Raw genomic sequence first — 20,331 nt, forward strand, 5'->3', positions numbered from 1 at the left:
ATTCCCATTTCATTTCGGGTCCTGCCGCTTCCTTGCATTCCGGACCCCGACCCCTATGGGGAAAAAAGACAAAGACATTGAATGAGCGAATGCAAAGACATTACCTGAACGCTCATCCAGAACTTACCTGTCATTTACTGCAACTGCACGTTTCACTTCGGGTCGGCGCCATATCTCCGGCATTCCGAACCCCGGCCCCTAAGGGGAAAAAGACATACGCATAGCGCTTGCTGCAATAAGACAATGAACATTATTATTAAGCTTGAACTTTTGAACTTGCAACAGAACTCTTACAGCGCCTCACCTGAATAGTCAAGCTTATTTTGAACTCCCATCAAACCTCAATCCAGTGAAGTAACTGGGTTTCAACGCGCCCCTGCATCAGAAGCAGGATGGAGAACTCATCCTTCCAGACCCTAAGGTGAGACTTCACGGGGAATCGTGGAAGGGTATCGTGGAGGGTTGGAAGGGAGTGGGAGGCTTGAGCATTATTCCGTCAGTAGGTAATACTCCCTTTTCACGCACAGGGGAATATTCCTGCGAGCCAGAAAAGCCAGAGTAGAGGGGCCCTTCCTGTCCATCTTCAGAGTCCTGCGCTTCACCATTGAAGAAGCATCAGCACTCGAAGCCAGACCTGCGCCTCCGTGGGAATCAGGTGAGCGTGACAGAACGCGAAGCCTACCCACAATTTCCCACCCGGGCGCTGTGGAGACTTCCGAGACAGATCAGCTGGCCCAGCTTTTGGGGGAATTACGGGCAGAAGTGCACTCAGCCCGCCAGGAGACTAACGCTGTCAAAAGAGAACTGATCCTATTAAAGGAAAGAACAGATGACCTGGCCAAAAGGTTATTGCAGGCCCAGGCAGGGCACACTCCTTTACCTAATTCCGGAGGTACTTCCACATCAATGGGTTTGAATAACCCGGTACAAATCAATCTACCTGGACACATGCCTTTGGCCCCGCCTGAACGTTTTGCGGGGGATCCCAAGAAATATGCCGTCATTATGAACCAATGTCGTTTACACTTTCTATGCAGACCCGGGGCCTTCCCTAACGACCAGACCAAGGTAGCCTTTATACTATCTTACCTCAGTGGCAGTGCTGCCGATTGGTCTATTCCATTGGTAAATCAGGATGATCCCATTCTCCAGGATTTTCAGGGCTTCCAGGCCAGCATGGAAAGATTGTTTGCTCGACACTCTCAAGGACAGGCCCTTGATAACGAACTGCTATCCTTACGACAAGGTAATCAGGATCTCCTGTCCTACGTTGCCACCTTTAATAGACTGGTTGTGGAAACTGGATGGCCAGAAAACAAAAGGATCACATTGTTTCATCGAGGCCTGCGCGGAGAGCTTAAGGATGTTCTAGCTCAGATTGTAAATCTACCCCAGGTCTGCGCAGACTACATAGACTTGGTGGTTCAACTTGATCACAGACTTCAAAATAGAAAAGCAGATCGGTTCAAGTACGAAACCCGAGTACCGATCAAAACCCATGCTAACTCCAAGAGTACCGACGTATCCGAACCTATGCAAATCGGCGGTGTTAAAGGACCATTAACGCAGAAGGAACGAGAGAGAAGGCGGCAAATGCAACTTTGTCTGTATTGTGGGACTTCCGGTCACTTTCTTCGAAATTGTCCAGTCAAACCACCCAAGAAGGTGGTTGGAGCCAATGATAACGATTTATTGACACCTGATTCGGGAAACGACCTAGCCCGACAAGCGTAGGGGTCCGCTTGCCGAGCTTGAAAACAAACTCTTTGACCTCGCATTTTGTCATGCCAATGGTGCTCGTGGACCCAAAACAGCCTCAGCACTTGCATGCTATAAAAGCATACATCGACAGCGGAGCTATTGGAAATTACATAGACCGTGAATTGGCTTCCAGGATTAAGCTCCCTCTCCGCCCGAAAGTAACCCAAGATGTCATTACTACAGTAGATGGAACCGAAATAGCCTCAGGGCCTGTAACGCATTCCACTGTTGAAGTGACACTGGTGGGTCAGGATGGACATCGGAAAGCAATCGTGTTTGATGTGATCAAGGCCCCACAATTTCAAGTAATTCTTGGAATTCCTTGGTTAGAAACAAAAAATCCCAGAATTGACTGGCGAGCAAAGAAGATAAGTTTTCCTGATTGTGAATCAACTTGTTATCCAAGAAATCCAGCTATGGGTCTAGCCTCAGCAACTTCCACCCCTGTACAGCTACCGTCAGAATACCAAGAATTCCAAGACGTTTTTCAGAAGGAACAGACAAACACGTTACCTCCCCATCGGTCTTATGATTGCCAAATCGATCTGGTACCCAATGCTCAACTACCTTGTAGTAGGATTTATGCTCTTACGGAACCTGAGAACCTGCATTTGCGTCAGTATTTAGATCAGTACCTAGCCAATGGTTTTATTCGCCCGTCTAAGTCTCCTGTCTCCTCAGCTCTGTTCTTCGTGCCGAAAAAAAAATGGCGACCTTAGAACATGTATAGACTATCGCGCCCTAAATCAAATAACGATTAAGAATCGTTATCCTCTGCCCCTGATCCCTGAGCTTATCGACCAGGTGAAAGACGCTTGTGTGTACACCAAGTTAGATTTCCGAGGAGCTTATCACCTGGTGCGTATAAAAGAAGGCGACGAATGGAAGACTGCATTTCGCACCAAATTTGGACTCTTCGAATATCAGGTGATGCCCTTCGGGTTGTGCAATGCACCTGCCGCCTTTCAGTACTTTATGAATGATGTTCTTCGGGAACTTATCGATGTCTGTGTCATTGTTTATATTGACGACATCCTGGTGTACTCTTCTTCAGAATCCGATCACAGAAAACATGTTAGGGCAGTTCTTGAGAAATTGCGCCAGCACAGACTATTTGCAAAGCTCGAAAAATGCGTTTTTCATACCACAGAAGTTGAGTTTCTCGGATTCATCCTGACACCTCAAGGAGTCCGAATGGACTCGCGAAAGGTGGATGCCATCCTCAAATGGCCATCTCCTAGCTCGGTGAAGGGAGTTCAGAGCATGCTCGGCTTCGCCAATTTTTATCGAAGATTCATCCCGGAATTTTCCCGAACAGTCCAACCCAACACAGCTCTCCTAAAGAAAAACAAACGCTTTGAATGGACTCTTGAGGCCGAACAAGCCTTTCAGGACCTGAAATCCAAATTCACCTCTGCACTTGTATTGAAGCACCCACACCCAGATCTCCCTTACATTGTGGAAACCGACGCATCCAGTTCGGCCATGGGAGCTGTCCTGTCGCAAAGAGACCCAGAAACTAACCAACTACACCCTGTGGCCTTTTGGTCCAGGAAATTTTCTCCTCCTGAAATCAACTACGCAATTACCGACAAAGAGTTACTGGCTATTAAATCTGCTTTCAAGGCTTGGCGTCACTACCTTCTCGGGGCAAGACGCACCATCACCGTAATTACGCACCACAGAAATTTACAGTATTTAAAGACGGCTAAAGCTCAATCTTCACGACAACTCCGATGGGCTCTATTCTTTGCGGAATTTGATTTTGTAATTACCTATCGCCCTGGCTGCAAGAATGGTAAAGCAGACGCCTTATCCCGGATTTGCATGGAAGAACCCAATTCGAGTTTAGAACCTGTGCCAATCATACCTGAACAAAGAATCTTAGGCCAAACTTCATTGCAAACTATTGAGGACATCCAAACGCAAGTCAAACAACTACTAGACTCTTCAGCCTTACTGGAATGGAGTCAAAAGGGTCCTCATTACACCGTTAAGGATGATTTACCCTACTTCCAGGAGCGGTTGTTTCTGCCAAGTAAAGAATTGCAAGAACTTGTTATTGCCCATCATCATGAATCATTAATGGAAGGACACCCTGGTATCGCTAAAACGGAGGAAAAAATCAAACGCCACTTCTGGTGGCCTTCTTGGAGAAAAGACATAAAGTCTTTTGTTTTGTCTTGCGGAATTTGCGCCCAAAACAAGGGTCAAAAGAAAAGGTCAGCCGGCCTACTTCAACCCTTGGATATTCCACCGGCACCATGGCACACCTTGTCAATGGACTTTAAAACTGATCTGCCTCCTTGTGCTGGTTACAACACTATCCTTGTAATAGTGGATCTATTCTCCAAAATGGCCCACTTTATCCCTTTAAAAAGGTTTGCCTTCATCTTCCACCTTGGCCAAGGAATTTCTGGAGAATATAGTTCGCATACATGGTTTCCCTTCCATATTAGTCTCGGATCATGGAAGTCAATTTATCTCCCATTTTTGGAAGAAGTGTTGCCAACTAGCACAAATAGATGTGCGGTTATCCACCAGCCACCACCCCCAGACCGACGGACAAACCGAGAGAACCAATCAGACTCTCGAGCAATATCTTCGGTGCATGTTACACCAATCCGAGTTAAATTGGAAAAACATCCTTTGGATCGCAGAATATGCATACAACAATTCAGTGCATTCTGGAACCGGACAAACTCCTTTTTATACTTTGTATGGTCACCATCCTCGGACCTCTGACCTAGATCCACCTCTGACCCTGGAAATGCCCGCAGTAAACATCTGCATTCCACAATAACCCAAGCCTTCAAAGAAGCTGCAACTCATTTACAGCAAGCCAAGAAAAAGTATAAAGAAAACGCTGATTTGCACCGAAGTAAAACTCCTCCTTACCAAGTAGGAGACCAGGTATGGCTAGCAACGAAACATTTACCCCTCAAGGGCCCGCGAACCTTCAATCCCAGATTCATATGACCTTATCCCATCAAGGCTATAATCAATCCTGTGGCCTTTAAACTGGATTTACCGTCCAACATGCGTATTCATCCAGTTTTTCATGCATCACTTTTGAAGCCAGTACAACCAGGGACCCGACTGTCCAAGCCTCCAGACCCAGTTCAAATTGAAGGGGGATTGGAATTCGAAGTTAAAGACATTTTAGACTCCAAGGTGTTAAGGTCGAAACTCTTCTATCTTGTTGACTGGAAGGGATATGGACCTCAGGAGAGATCGGGGAAGCCTAGTAACCATGTTCACGCACCTCGATTAATACAAAGGTTCCACCGGAGATTTCCGAACAAGCCAAAACCCCGGAGGGAACAACCTTGGGAGGGGCCTTGAGGGGGGGTACTGTCATGATGCCTACCTCCAAGGAGCCAGGTCCAACCCAGCAACCCCAGAGGCAGGCATCATTCCCCCCAGGGAAGTGCCAGCGGGCCCAAGCTGGGGCCCTTTGGACACAGTCCTGGCGCCTTAGGTGCCAGGCTCATGTTGGACCCCTGTCCTGGCGCCTTAGGCGCCAGGCTCATAAAGCTAGACATGTGTTCAAGTGTTTTAATGTGCACTTACCTGGGTCAGACCATGCTGCTACATCCAGGCCCTCTTGAGGCCTGAATGGAACTACTTTACCTGTGGGACTACTTTCCACCTGGGTGTGGTCGGGGAAGGATACATACCTGGAACTTCTTCCAAAGCTATTTAAACCACGCCCGATCAGCAACTCACGCTTCGCGTTGTTCTACTCCTCGCAGCTGGACGCTCACCTTGTCAGCTCCTGATCTGGACTTCAGCCACGCCTGTCAGCATCCTGGGTCACCTGCAAAGGGAGATAAGAGAGAATTGGAGAGAAAGAAGACCTTACCTGCTAAAGCTGCATCACGGAGACATCACACCGACGATCCTGAAAGGGAAGACATCATTTTAAAAGCATTTCGCTTCGATCGCTGCAGCGCTGCATTTCACTCACCTTTCCTGGGCGCCTCCATCTTCAGCAGCGATCATCCAGATCCGCACCCACTTCCCAGAACTTAGAGAGAAAAAGACAAGAAAACAAGGTGAGAGAAGGAAGGGAATAGGAAAGGCTCAGTTTCCTTCTAAGACTTACCTGTTGGGTAATTCCCATTTCATTTCGGGTCCTGCCGCTTCCTGGCATTCCGGACCCCGGCCCCTATGGGGAAAAAAGACAAAGACATTGAATGAGCAAATGCAAAGACATTACCTGAACGCTCATCCAGAACTTACCTGTCATTTACTGGAACTGCACGTTTCACTTCGGGTCGGCGCCATATCTCTGGCATTCCGAACCCCGGCCCCTAAGGGGAAAAAGACATAAGCATAGCGCTTGCTGCAATAAGACAATGAACATTATTATTAAGCTTGAACTTTTGAACTTGCAACAGAACTCTTACAGCGCCTCACCTGAATAGTAAAGCTTATTTTGAACTCCCATCAAACCTCAATCCAGTGAAGTAACTGGGTTTCAATGCGCCCCTGCATCAGAAGCAGGATGGAGAACTCATCCTTCCAGACCCTCAGGTGAGACTTCACGGGGAATCGTGGAAGGGTATCGTGGAGGGTTGGAAGGGAGTGGGAGGCTTGAGCATTATTCCGTCAGTAGGTAATACTCCCTTTTCACGCACAGGGGAATATTCCTGCGAGCAAGAAAAGCCAGAGTAGAGGGGCCCTTCCTGTCCATCTTCAGAGTCCTGCGCTTCACCATTGAAGAAGCATCAGCACTCGAAGCCAGACCTGCGCCTCCGTGGGAATCAGGTGAGCGTGACAGCTGCTCGCACATCGAAAACACAGTCTGTCCTCTCTTCTTTCAGTTCTCTGCACTGGTTCTTGGTTTCTCTTCTCTTCCCCGACGATTCTATTCGACTGCTTGGTTTTCCCCCTTCTTTTGCTTTTGTTATCTGCCACACTTAGTACTTCACTCTTGACTTCCTTAGGATCATTTGTTTCGTTCTTCGACAACTTCGCTACACATGCTAATGAATGTTCCACGCGTTTTGCAAGGTCTAATGCTTCATCTAGGTTGGGGTCATCCCTCAGCCACAATTCTTCACGTATTTTATTAGATTTACAGTGAGACATAAACTGGTCACGAATATGTTCGTCAAATGTTCCTTGAAACTTGCAAGTCAATGCTAAATGTCGCAGGGCCATCACATATTCTTCAACCGACTCACCCTGAGCTTGCATCCGCATGCGGAAATTATATCGTTCCAATATCGTGCTGGTCTTGGGGTTGAAATGCTTGTCCAGCTTTAACAGAGCCACATCAAATTCATTTCCAGCATCACCATCACTGCCATCTCCCGATGGTTGGGGAAGAGTCTCATATATTCTTTGCCCTTCATATCCTAAAAAGTGCAACAGCAGTGCCAACTTCCGTTCGCTAGAGTACGATGTCCCGTCGGCAGCCTTTATATAATGAGCAAATCCCTTGCTCCATTGAGCCCATGGAATCTTTGCAGCTCCTGGTATCGGCATGAATATCGGTGGTCCAGTTATCCCTGGTAAACCCACCATGCTTCTTCTTCGGGCTGAATATCCTTCTCACTTGGCCACACCGAGGACCAGCTGCTCGCTTTCCCACCTCGTTGAGCTAGCACAGCTTCTCCCTTTTGTGTGCTGGATTTCACTTCTTAACCAGTATGCTTTCTACAGTCCAGCATCTATGCGCTCTGTTCTCTGTATGACTGCTGATTGATACTGTATTCCTTGACAATCCAAAATGGACTGGCACACGGTGGGATAAATGACACTATTTCATTTATCTTGTCTCTAGATTTCTTTGCAGTGCCCCACGTACAGTTAAGAATCCATGGCTAAGCTTTCTTAGGATTCTTAATGCGCTTCAACCAGCAGCTGTGCAGTACTTTTCTCTTCTAGGATTTCTGGTGTGCCTCTGCTTAGGGTTTTATGGTAACCCGTCTTCCACTGTGCTTTTCTCCTCCCCTCCAGGAACTCTGCGTCCGAGCTTAGGGAAATGTCTGTGGAAACGCTGCAGATCCTTGTTACACCGTCATCGGCACAAACGATGATAGTTTTTATATGGCTAATGTTGCGGCAGCATCAGGCTGGGCGCGAACGGTGGGCACATCGCGAACGTTGCAGCAGCAGAGCGGGCCTGGGTGCGAGCAACAGCAGGGCCTGGGACTTTTATTAAGCGGCGCAAACACTTACTTGGTGTACAGGCTGCCGGACTTTGGTGGCCACTCAACGCTGGCCGGTAGCGGAGCGGCCAGCGCAGGGTGAAACTTCTCTCTGGACTGCCGCTACTACGCTTGGGGAATAGCGGAGCGGCAGTGTTTCCAGGTCCTTGCTGGGGGTCTTCTGTCAACATCCCATCCTCGTCGCCATTGTTATGAAGACATTAATGGGCACAGGTAAGTCTTCATAGAGTGTATTTATTAAGTTAAACAGGGAAAGACCCCCAACAACAGCAGAGGCTCCTTACATTAACAGAGGCAAGTTCAACTGACAAACTTAGAACACTAACAGCAATGTAAGCAAACACAGCTTCTGTGACCTCACTAGAACTTGAGGTAATAAACATTCCATGTCATCTAGCTTTTCCATGCACAATAAGAATCGCTATGTAATCAGCAACATCATAACAGTTCCCAAGACTGAAAGCTACCTGCCTGGCCTGAACACGGACGTCATTTCACCAAAATGCCAGGGGTAGCGGAAGTGACATCACACAACCCTTGACCCCTGATGACATCACATGAAGTGATGTCATTTGACCTCACCCCGAAGTGATATCGCGGGAAGCGATGGAACACGACCTTTCACCCGTTGACAAAACAGGAAGTGGCATCACATAGCATTGTACACTACAAAAATATGGTTACGATATCACTATAATGTGATGTACATTTCATACACAAATGGATTGCCATATGTATCGTTAAGATCAGTGTGTATAGGCCCATATTACCAAATTACTGTGAATGCAAGCAGACATCCATGACCAAATGATAATGATGTGTTATTATATAGCACTTACACTTAAGCGCTTTATATAGAAAAAATATACACCCAATATCACCCAACCTGGGTTGGTACTCATTTATCGACCTCAGAAGAATAAAAGGCTCAGCTGAGGCGTTTAAGAACAGACTAAATCAGTGACTCACCCCCTGAAGTGTGCCTGAAATAAACCTTTAATGAGTCTAGCAAGTATTGTATAGAATTCCAGAAAGACACATTATTTGGTATTCCTATTCTTTCTTATTTAGGGTCAGTGCTGAAAGTGTTAGACTTGTGGCACTCCTGTTCTTATTTTTCTTATTTTTGTTTTAAGGGGCCTGAACAAGAAAGCCAGCCACTCCAGAAGTAAAGAGCCACATGGTGCTGGCCACAACACAGGAGCTTGCATTACACCCAAAAAAAAAAAAAAAACTTGTTTTGTTTGTTTGTTTTTAGAGGTCGCAAGAGAAACCTCAGAGGTCGCAGTTGCGACCTCTGGCGACCCCTAAATGACATCACTGGGCCTGAATCGGGGGAACTCGGCTCGGAAGCGATACCTTCTGTTAACTGGGTGCGTTAGAGCCTTGTACTTCAGGTGAATAATGGCAGAAGTTGGTGACTGGCAACAGGCGTATGGTGAGCAAGAGTCAGGACAAGTACTAGAGTCAGATGCGATGGCTTGGCTTGAAAAGACTGTAAATCTACAAAGCAGATGTACCCAACATCACCAATAATGCATTTCAATATTGTTTCCAAAATGTCACTGGGACAGAATGCTATGAGCAAATATTGTTTTTATTTTAATTCATTTCATTATTTATCAAAGCATTGTTATCATTTTCAGTCAATGCATATTTTGCTTATTTCAAATTTTAAAAAACATGCCTAATACTGAAATACACATTAAACCATTGACATTTTCATGACAAACCTAGACATGTTTGTTTGTTTGTTTCTTTATTTATAGAGCGCCAGACCAGAAGGTATCAGGGCGCAAAAACAAGAATACTTTAAGCTTACAGGTTACAAAATTACATGGTTACAAAGATACATTACAGGTAAGTACAAATACAGCACATGGCACATTCGCATTTACAAGTGTGGTGCAGGTGTGGTACAAGGATTCACAATGGTAGCACTGGGTCCAAATTGGTCGCTAAGTCACTATCTGGTAACGCTAAGATTACTGATTGTTTTCTTTAAGCCAGTTGATGGTATTCGATCTAAAGAGTGAGTAGGATTGTTAGTCCTTAGGGTCGGTGGTAGGGAATTCCACAGTTGGACAGCTTTTTTGGGCAGCCTTGACGGGGAAGCTATTCCCTCCGGTTGTTGACATTTTGAAGTGGGGAACTAAGAGGCAGTTTGTGTAGGCTGCTCTGGTAGGTCTGGATGAGACTCTTCTTTTGAACTTTTCTGTCAGGTATCTCGGTGCCAGGTTATTGAGGAATTTGAATGTAAGGGATGCCGTTTTAAGTTTAATTTTGTCAGCAGTGGAGAGCCAGTTGGATTGTCTTCTAATCGTCTTCTAATCGTAGATATATGTTCTTTTTTGGAAATTCCTAGTGCTGCTCTAAGGGCATTATTGAGCAGTATTTGGATTTTCTGAAAAACGTATTTGTTGGATCCCAGATAGAGAGCATTACAATAATCCAGTTTGGAAAGCACAAGTGCTCTTGCCAAAGTGGTGCAGCTGATTGATCAGCTAAACCATACCTCTCCACAATTTACATGTGTAGGCTGTGGAGGATGCCATAGCGTTCACCTGTTTAGCCATGGTGAGGCTAGAGTCTAAGTAAAAACCTAAAGTTTTTACCTCCTTGGAGACTTTGATTGAGTGGCCATCTATGACAAAAGGATGTGTAGTCTTGACTAAGTTTCTTAATGTTCGGTGTAGTCCCCAGAATGAAGAGTTTCGTTTTGTCATCAATCAGGCATAGACCGTGAAGTGCCATCAATGCCTGGATGATGAGGTATATCTTATTCACCAAGGACAAATCCTGTTTGTAATCCCAAGAAAGTGGGATGAGAATCTGTGTGTCATCTGCATAGTTAGCGTAGGTAACACCTAGAAGGTCCACATCATCAAACAGTGGCTTAGTAAAAATGTTATACATGGTAGGGGAAACACAAGAACCCTGGGGTACACCACACATGATGGGAGCAGGGTCTGCAGCTGCTGAGGTAGAGAAAACCCTCATAGTTCTTTCACTTAAAAATGATTTAATCCATGCTATAGCTTGGTGCGAGAAGTGCGCTGCTGATTCTAAGTGGTTGCAAAGCACTTTGTGGTCCACCAGTTCAAATGCTGCAGAGAGATCCAGAAGGAGGAGCAAGGCAGTCTTCCCTTGGTCTCTGAGCTCGTTGACCTGGGCCTTAAGATCAATAAGTGCTGTTTCCGTCCCATGCTGTGGTCTGAAACCTAATTGCCGGGTGCCTAAGAGCTGGTGCAGCTCCAGAAATGTTTGTTTCTGTATGTAGGCCACTCTATCTAATATCTTTAGTAAGAATGGCACCGTGGTGATGGGCCAATAATTTGTAGGTATAGCTGGGTCCAATGATTGCTTCTTACTCGGTATAGTTCCTGAAGAGAATGAAGCATTGAAAAGCCTAGAGATAAATGGTGATAAATCTCTTGCAGCATCTTTTATTATTTGTGCAGGGCAGTTATCGCCTCAACAGTCTGAGGGTTTGAGCGATAATATAATTTTTTCAACCTCCAAAATTGAGACTTTGTTGAAGTTGAATCGTAGTTCTGGTTTAGCAGTAACATGTGATTTATCAGGTTGGGAAGTTGTGGGAGGTATGTTTAGTTTTTTTTTAATCAATTTTGACTTGAAGGGTGGCTATTCTGTCACAATGGGCTTTCTGAATGTTAGAGCACCATGATTTATTTTTGACACAGTTGTCAGGTACCGGGATAGGGTTCTCCAATTCCTTTAGTATTGTAAAGAGCTCATTGGTGCCTGATTTGGCTTGCAATATTCTGTTGTTAAAGCTTTCTTTTTTGCTCGCCTAATTTTATTTTTGTATTTTGTAGAGTTATTGACAAGGGTGGCTTTATTCGCCTCTGATGGTACTACTCTCCAACCGGATTCGCACTTACGTTTTTCTTTCCTTCGTGATTTTAGGTAAGGGGTAAACCAGGCATTTAAGTGTGCTCTAGGTTTACAGTTTCACATTTTAATGGGGCAATGGTATCCAAGACATTGGCCATGACTGTGTTGAATTCATTGTCTAGTGTGAATCGATCTAGTGTATCATGCAGCGAGTTTAAGGCAGGGAGAATTAATGGTAATAACCTATCTATCGTTATGTTTTTTTTTGTTCCTTGTTAACTTGGTGCTAGCGTGTTCTTTTGGGGTGATATGATTGTAGCATCTATAGAGAAGGCTATAAGAGCATGGTCTGTCCATGCTTGTGGGCTAATGGCAGTGATGGTTGTGTTGCAGGTCAGCCACCCAATCAAGTGTCCGGCCTTTCTCATGGGTAGGCTGTGTCACTTTTTGGGTGAATCCGAGCTCTGAGAAGACATTGGCTATATTATTAGCTTGTGCATTTTTGTTATCGTTGAATCCCAAGTTCAAGTCTCCAAGTAGGAGGGCTTGTGATTAGTTTTTAGGTTATCTGAGAGGATAGTAGAGATGTCCTCTTCGAAAGAGGCAATGGGGCCTGGTGGCCTGTAGATAAGATGTATAGTAATAGTTTGTGAGTTGGATGTTAGGAGCTTGAGAGTTAGAGACTTGCACGATTTGGTGTGCAGGGGTGTTTCTGTTCTTATTGACAGGTTGGTTTTAGCTATAATCGCTATGCCTCCTCTAGGGGCGTTAGTTCTGTCTTCTCTAAAGATGGTGTAGTTGTTGGGCAAAGCAAGCATCAGGACTGGGCCTGCTGCTTTGTGTAGCCATGTTTCGGTGATGGCTAGGAAGTCGTAGTTGCCTATTTGTAATATGTCGGCAACTTCTGTGGCATGGGCTATTAATGACCTGGCATTAATAAGTGCTCCTTTAAGAATAGGGCTTGATGGCGGTAGCATAAGTGGGGCAGGGTTAGTGCGTTTAGTTTGACTAGTTCGAGGTTTGTGATGGGTGTCCATTTTGTGCTTGTAGTTAGTGGTGTCTCTTGGTAAGGGTATATTTGCTTGGTAGAGTCCACTCGAGTATTACGAAGGACACTTGCAGTGTAGTACCTAGCAGGCAATTTGTATATTTTAAGCAATCTGAATGTTCATGACAAACCTAGACAAACAAACACCACGTGCTGTAAATGCCACTAAACACCCAAAACCAACATACACATGTATATGAAGTTACACAAGCAAGTCCTAAGCCGGAATGCCTGAAATGACTTCATTTGCTTCATGCTGAGCATCGCATATCATTCATTTGGGGACCACGTGTGTGCAAAAATGAGCCTAATATGGAAATACAATTGCTATAGCAGTTTAAAAAGGTACTTGATATATGGTTCTTTTCCCTGCATGTCTCTGTATATTGCCTATTTGAAGTTGATACAAATTATGCAGGATGCCAATGTTATTCGCCCTATTAGTCATACTGCTCTTTTAGCAAAATGTTATGATTGCACATTAACCACTCTATACCTACTGATCTTTGCACATTATTTAACTCCAGGTGTTTAGCAAAATGTTAAGGTTGCACTTTAAAACCTTATAACATCTGATCTTAACACATTATTTGACTCATGGTCTCCAACATCTGGACCCCGTATACTGTTATCCCCAATTTATGGGAGCAGAAAAAATGAAACACCTGCTCGCATAACGATGTTTCGACGGCACTGGTATGTGGCAACCTTCTTCAGGACCTTTTTATGAATTAAACCCTGAAAAAAAAAGAATTTCGAAACCTATTAGTATCTAAAAGTCAAATTGCTGACGTCCCTATCTTATAAATAAATTAATCACGGTTCACTGACCTTGCATTGTGCTGTTTTTTTCATTTCGCTTGCACATCGCATTCAGAAACACACTGGGGCAAATTGCTTTTAAATATTCAAATTGTGTGTGCTGTAACAATAAAGTGTGTTGTTTGGGTTGTTGTAATGTGGGAAAAACGCATGAACCAATACAGCTGCGAAATCAACTGAACTGCTCATCTTACCCAAAGCTGGTCATTTGCTCAGCTAAAACTTGTAGATTCCGTAATCTCTGGGAAGGGTATAATTATGAAATGTAGGAAGCTGAGGGTCATGCTAAATATTGTCTGCTTTTGATGTTGGTGATCTAAGGAACGAAAAACACAACCGTGTATATCAGAATGAATCCTGGGGTATATGCCATCTCCCACCATGTTCGAACCAAGAGACCTATTTAAAATGTTGTGCATACCTCTAAGGAGGCTATATATTGGCCAAAGTTAGTTTTGCATTAGTGCAGATACTCCGTGGCCAGATGTCTCTGTTGACACACATATGGCTAAAGGAAAGACACCATGTTAATTCTAGTGGACTGATGCAGACTGTTAGAAGCCTCCGCCATGCTTGCAACTTACTTTGAATTGATTAGCGTCACATACACAAACTGCCCGCTGAAAAGGAAATAGCTGCAAGTGCTGGCATGCATTGATTTATTTACCTCATCGTCACTTCGCGTGGCGTGCTACGCATCTTAGCTACTAGACAGCCAGCTGCGTTACAGAAGCCCCAAGTGTCAATTTTTATTTCGCCATACATCAATGCAGCGTGGTCTTGACAACCCTTGATTTTCCTGCATATTCATACTCTTACAAATTAATTGTCTAGATCAAGTTGTTCAAAGTCATAATTTTGGCCATTGGTCAGATTAGTGCTATCTGAAGAACCATACCCAAGGATGGCCTTAAAAAGATCTATGAACTTAAAGGAATTTCTAACACGTTCACAATTCCAGAGGAAATCAGTTAAATCGATGCTATTGAATCTCCGACGAGCGACCAGACATTACCCTTGCGGGACGTGCACTGCATTTAGACTCACCAAAAAGACTACATAATTCCTGGTAGAAGCTAAATCATGGGAGTTGAAACATCTGGCAAATTGTAAAACACCAAATGTGATTTACTGTATTCAATGCCCCCGCAGGAAGAAATATATTGGTCAGACTTCCAGACCAGTGCATAGGAGAATTGGGGAACACCCCTAAGGGATACGATGCAGTACAAAAACAGCACCCGTAGTCACATACTACATCACACATCAACATACACAAGACGATATGGTCTGGTGAGTAATAAATCTGGTTAAAAATTCATCGAGCACTGTGTTCGTGTGACTGTTTACTGGAGCAGAGTATTGGCTTAAGTCTGCTCTCCCTGCTGATAATTTTGGAGGAGGAGCCTTGAATACTATCTCTTGCACATAAAACTGCGGTCAGCGCGGAGCGCCTGCAGTGTGCGAGCAGTGTGTTCGTGTGACTGTTTACTGGAGCAGAGTATTGGCTGAAGTCTGCTTTCCCTCCCTGCTGATCATTTTGGATGAGGAGCCTTGAACACTAGCTCTTGCACATAAACACGTGGTCAGCCCGGAGCGTGTGCACACATTGTGTTTGTTGGTCGACTGGTCTGCTGGGCGGAGGGCATACACTACCAGTATCTGCTCCACTCACAACACCGGCACCAACCAGCATTTATCAACTGCATCAACCTTCATCATCTTGAACAGGTCAGTGGGGTTTCACGTGTTAAATCGGGTTGGGTAGAAAATGACTCGTTTTAAAATCAAACCCCGTTGGGAATTCCCCTATGACATTCACAGCCGGATTGAAAAATTAGCCCAGGGCTCACAAAAGAGCTTATTACACCCTTGTGGGGTTTATAGTGAAATATTAAACGATACACTAAGCACATGGTGAACGGCCCGAAAATCACACAAGAATCAGCAATTGGTGGGCAGGTGTCATAGCTAAATAGCTAAATATATAAACCTCTACAAAGCACTGACCCCTCAAGAAAGGCAAGCAGAGATTAACCTAAATGGCATAATACTACTTGCATAGTGGAGCCATGGTAGATGACCCTAGGGCACGGAATGGGATGGATCCTAGACCGAAATGACAAATGCTGTAGGCCCCTCAGAGACAACTCAGAGCAGCTAGTCCGAAGCTTTCAGACCGGATCTAACAGTGAATGCTCAAATCCACGCCCAAGAGCCAATTCAGGCCCAGGAATGCCAAGAAATTTGATGCAAAGCATCTATTAAAGCAAGGCCTAAAATATACTTTAACTACCTCTAGTAGAAAAATAAGAAAATAAAGGATTGTTTTGTAAAAAAAGACATCGGAGTTTGGGAGATTTAGATCAGGAAATAAGGACCATTGAGACAACGCCCATCCGATGCCTGGTCACTGAATTAGAGGGCGATTTTATACTGGAGGGAAACATGAAAAATGAAAGCATAGACCCACTAATAACAACAGAGAGACAACAACGACCACCGCTTGGAGACCCAGGACTGGAACAGCATCCAGTGTTTGAGATAAGCCCAAGACAGTATCACCAGGATAAGAAAGATCATAAAAGACAAGAAAGTGATCCAAAAGGTCATCAAACAAACAAGGTCACGCTCTCAGTGCTGAACTTTGTGTTAAATTCCCTAGTGACGTTCTTCGACCAACTGAAATTCAAAGTCCAGTCCCATGCAGGAATTCTGGTGAAGCTCACAAGAGAAGTGGGTAATTGTGACTCATCAATAGTGGATATAAGCAATGCAATCAACACAGCAACATCATTAGCATTGAGTAGCATACTAATGGAGGTCTCTAAACAGGGTCTGGGCATAACTGCAATCTTGGGAGCTTTGCGGGACAAAAAGAATGAAGGAAAGGAGCTCCGTGAAATGTTGAGTGAAGCAATGAATCAGACTAATAGATCAAGTGGACCAGCAAATAGAGCAGAGGCTATACTCCTGGATTTGATGATGCCCCTTTCTCAGAATCAATCCTGGTAGAATCTAGAAGAATGACTGAAATAGCTGAGAGTGAGGAAGTAGAACTGATAGAGAAGCAGCCAGCTCAAGAGTCCAATTTGGTCGACAGAGAGGAGATCAACAAAAGAGCATGGACTGTAGGCACACACCAGAATGCTCAAAGAAGAAAGAAAATCAAAAGAAAGGAGTTAAGAATAAAGGTTGAAATCGTCATCTCCAATGGTTAAGAAAGAAGCCAAAAAAAATAAAAAACCAAAAACATAAAAAATTCAAGAATACAGGAACAGCAAGCTTCATCAAGGCCCTAACAGTCCCAATCTCAGATAATATAAATAGCACAGGGAGAGCATTGAGACAACCCACCCAGGAAGACCCAATAAACCATAAGAATGCTCCCCTAAGCCAAGAAGAAAAAGCTCAGCCCACGTGAAATGAAAACATTCAATGAGAACCAAGGTTGAGCAAACCTCAGGAGTAGAGGTTGTTAGAGTAAGCATTGGATTACAAACAGAGGTGATAAATGATGGAACGGGAAAAGCTATCACAGGTTCTCAACAGAGTGTAAATGTTGAAACTAAAATGGCAGGAAATGTACTGCGACCTCTGAATATTGAACCCACGCAGGATAAGATGACGCAAACATTGGTAACATGGGCACCTATTTTCCTACAGGGGAAAAAGAAGACATTAAAGCCATCAACTTCCATTCCACCAAAAACCAAAAATGTGAAACTGGCTCCAATCTTTCGACAAAGGAATAAACACATCCATCAGGATACTCAAGAGTTCATTACAACGCCCACCCAACAAAGTAAAGCGGAAGAAAGGCCGAACCCAGGAACAATAATAGAGCCTAGGAGGAATGCAGTGTGCAGTTTGGCATGTGCAACAGAGATTGGGGCTTCAATAGTTGAAGTGCGAGAGGAAGAAGCAAAGGACAAGAACCAGGAGTTAAGCCCTGAAAAAGAAGAATAAACTCCATTCACTATCCCAAGACTCTGCTTTAAAAGCTCAGGAAAGGAAGCCAGCTGTAACTCCTTGAACCGAGGTGCCATTCTGTCCTTCCTTAAGCAAATTCCAGATTTATATCTATTCTCCACTGATGATATAGAATTCGTCCTATTCCCATTGAAGCAAACTGTATTTTTGGCAGAATTATGGTTAAAATCAAATGTGGGTGCAAAAGAAATCCTAGCAGTGGCCAAAGACCTCCAGAAATGTGGTCTGGAGGTTCATACAACCTTACCAAAAGGACCATTGGACCTAAACGATGGGCATACACCACAAGGGGGAGAGGTAAACCCGGTAAGAGAAACAATGAACTGGGATTTGTTGAGAAAGGGTTTGATGCAGGAACTTCTGAGCAGCAGGGAGACCAACAGACGAGAGTCTGGTCCATACTCTCAGAAATCCTAACTCACATATTTCAGAAGTTGGGGTTAGGAACAGAACCCATATAGTCGAAAGCAGTGGCGATTGGTGAGTTGGAACATGCAGGGCTCCAATTCCTTCAAAACAAAAATCATGAAGGAAAATATAATTGGTCACTATGATATAATATTCTTCCAAGAAACGTAGCTAGTAAACTCATTTCAAATAGAGTCCCAAAGGTTTTCTTTCCCTAGGACTGCTCTTCTGCCGGCGACACAAATATTAGATTATGGTTACTGAGTTGATGTCAAGTACTAGTAACAAATGATCTTTGTAAAAATTGTTGTCTCTCCCTGGAGTCGGTGGCGGGAAAGATTGAGCCACTTAATGCACAAAATGAAAGAAGAACTCCTGGAGACTTGAGCCAAATTATAGCAACTTAGACTCTTTAATTAACCATTAAAGACTGCCCGTAACGATGACACGTGTTTCGGCTTATTCAAGCCTTTCTCAAATCAGGGCATGGTAAAAAAACTAACAACAGTGAATAATGCATATGCGTATTTTGCAGATACAATACATATATATGAGAAAAAAAAAGAAAAACATATATGGTTATCACAGTCAAATGTATTGTGCCAAAAAAAGTAAAAAAATCGACAGAAAGTTAGTTTGGGGATGTGGGGAGGATTGTTAGGGGTGAGGAGAGAGAATGGAGAGAAAAACATAAGACATCATCAGTTCGGTATATCCCCGGTTTCTGTGTACTATTCTGATACCTCGGTTTGTGTTAGAGCACTGTCTGGAACCAAATTATACTGTGCTTACCATCCATGATTGGCTCTGAGTGTGAATTCATAAACTCCAGGGTAGTATTCGATCCCCGTGCGGCTAGAACTGAAGATTTTAAGATGTATGCTTTAGTGGATCTAAACATATTGGTACCCTGGAAAATCTAATTTCTAGCCACATTACATCTCAATTAGTTGCAAGTTATTCCAAAAATGCATCTGCCTGCCGTATAGTCCTAGTGCTAAAGCGTATTATCAATGTTTGTCTCATTTTATAAGCATTAGATTAGAAGTGTTGCACTAAAAGAACACCGGGTTGGTGCTTTGAATCCTAGATCCTTCGTTAAGTTATATGCATCTTCCCAAATATCCATGCTTCCGAAGACCGCTCCGATAGTGATAGCAGTCTTCAGGGCTTTTCAACATAAGTAAAAAAAAGCCTCATTTGCATTTATTTCCTCTTAATAATTGCTAAGCCAAGCATTTTGTAAACGCTGGACTTGCGCACATTGTTATTTAAGAATAACTCAGAGAAGGCACACACAGTACATCCCATTCAGAAAATGTTGTGAGTGAACTTCTTACAAGCAAGAAATATATTTGCGTTAAAGAACTCGTATGGTGTTTGCCCGAGCATATTGTAAATACTGCTCTTGCATGAATCATTAATTGTGCTACAGCACAGGTATTGAACATATTTTCAGAATACTAAGAGATTCCATTAATGGTTTCTTACCGTATTACCAGGGATAGATCCCTCGGCCACGTTGTACTCGATTCAGCGAAATGCCGGCGCCATGTTCCCTAATTGTAAACGTTGCCGTGTCAAACCGATGCGTTGGTCCACGTTGTCATGGCAACGTCACGCTTGCTGGTGGCGTTCTTTCTGTATATGAATGGCAGCGCCATGTTAGAAAGTCAAGCGTTCGCTCTTTGCAATGACTAATGTTAGAAATACTTATACATTGGTGTATGCTGTGTGTTGGCTGATGTGGTCCTTGTCCCCTTTTAACTATTTGAATGTACTGATAATTATCCCAACGATAATTTTACCTGTTATAGATCTCGATCAAGTTTAAGATTTGAGGCTATTAAAGATAGGTGGCTGGTTACTGTGTTACTAACTCAAATAAAGTGTCTGAGGTTCCAAATTGGGTATTAATAATGTTAATGATCCACAAAATGGAGGGGTTCCGTATTGTGTATATTCTTTTAGTTAGCTTTCCTAGTATGTCTGTGCTAGATTATTGCACAGTGGATTACGCCATACTACTCGTCCCTAAGTAGCAGCAGATGTAATGAAACACCCTATTGGTGCACCATGTTTGTTGGAATGCTTGATACATTGTATTACATATATACAAGCTTCTATTGTTCCTGTCATATCCAAAATTGTTAACTATAGAATGTAAATGGATAGCGAATACTTAGACAATGCCTGGTCAGACGGGAAGTAAGCTCATGATTTAGTACTAATTGTTAAGTGTCCTAAAATGGTGTTCCT

The sequence above is a fragment of the Ambystoma mexicanum genome, chromosome 6p (genome assembly GCF_040938575.1).
Source record: "Ambystoma mexicanum isolate Mex_15411 chromosome 6p, UKY_AmexF1_1, whole genome shotgun sequence".
NCBI classification, from domain to species: Eukaryota; Metazoa; Chordata; class Amphibia; order Caudata; family Ambystomatidae; genus Ambystoma; species Ambystoma mexicanum.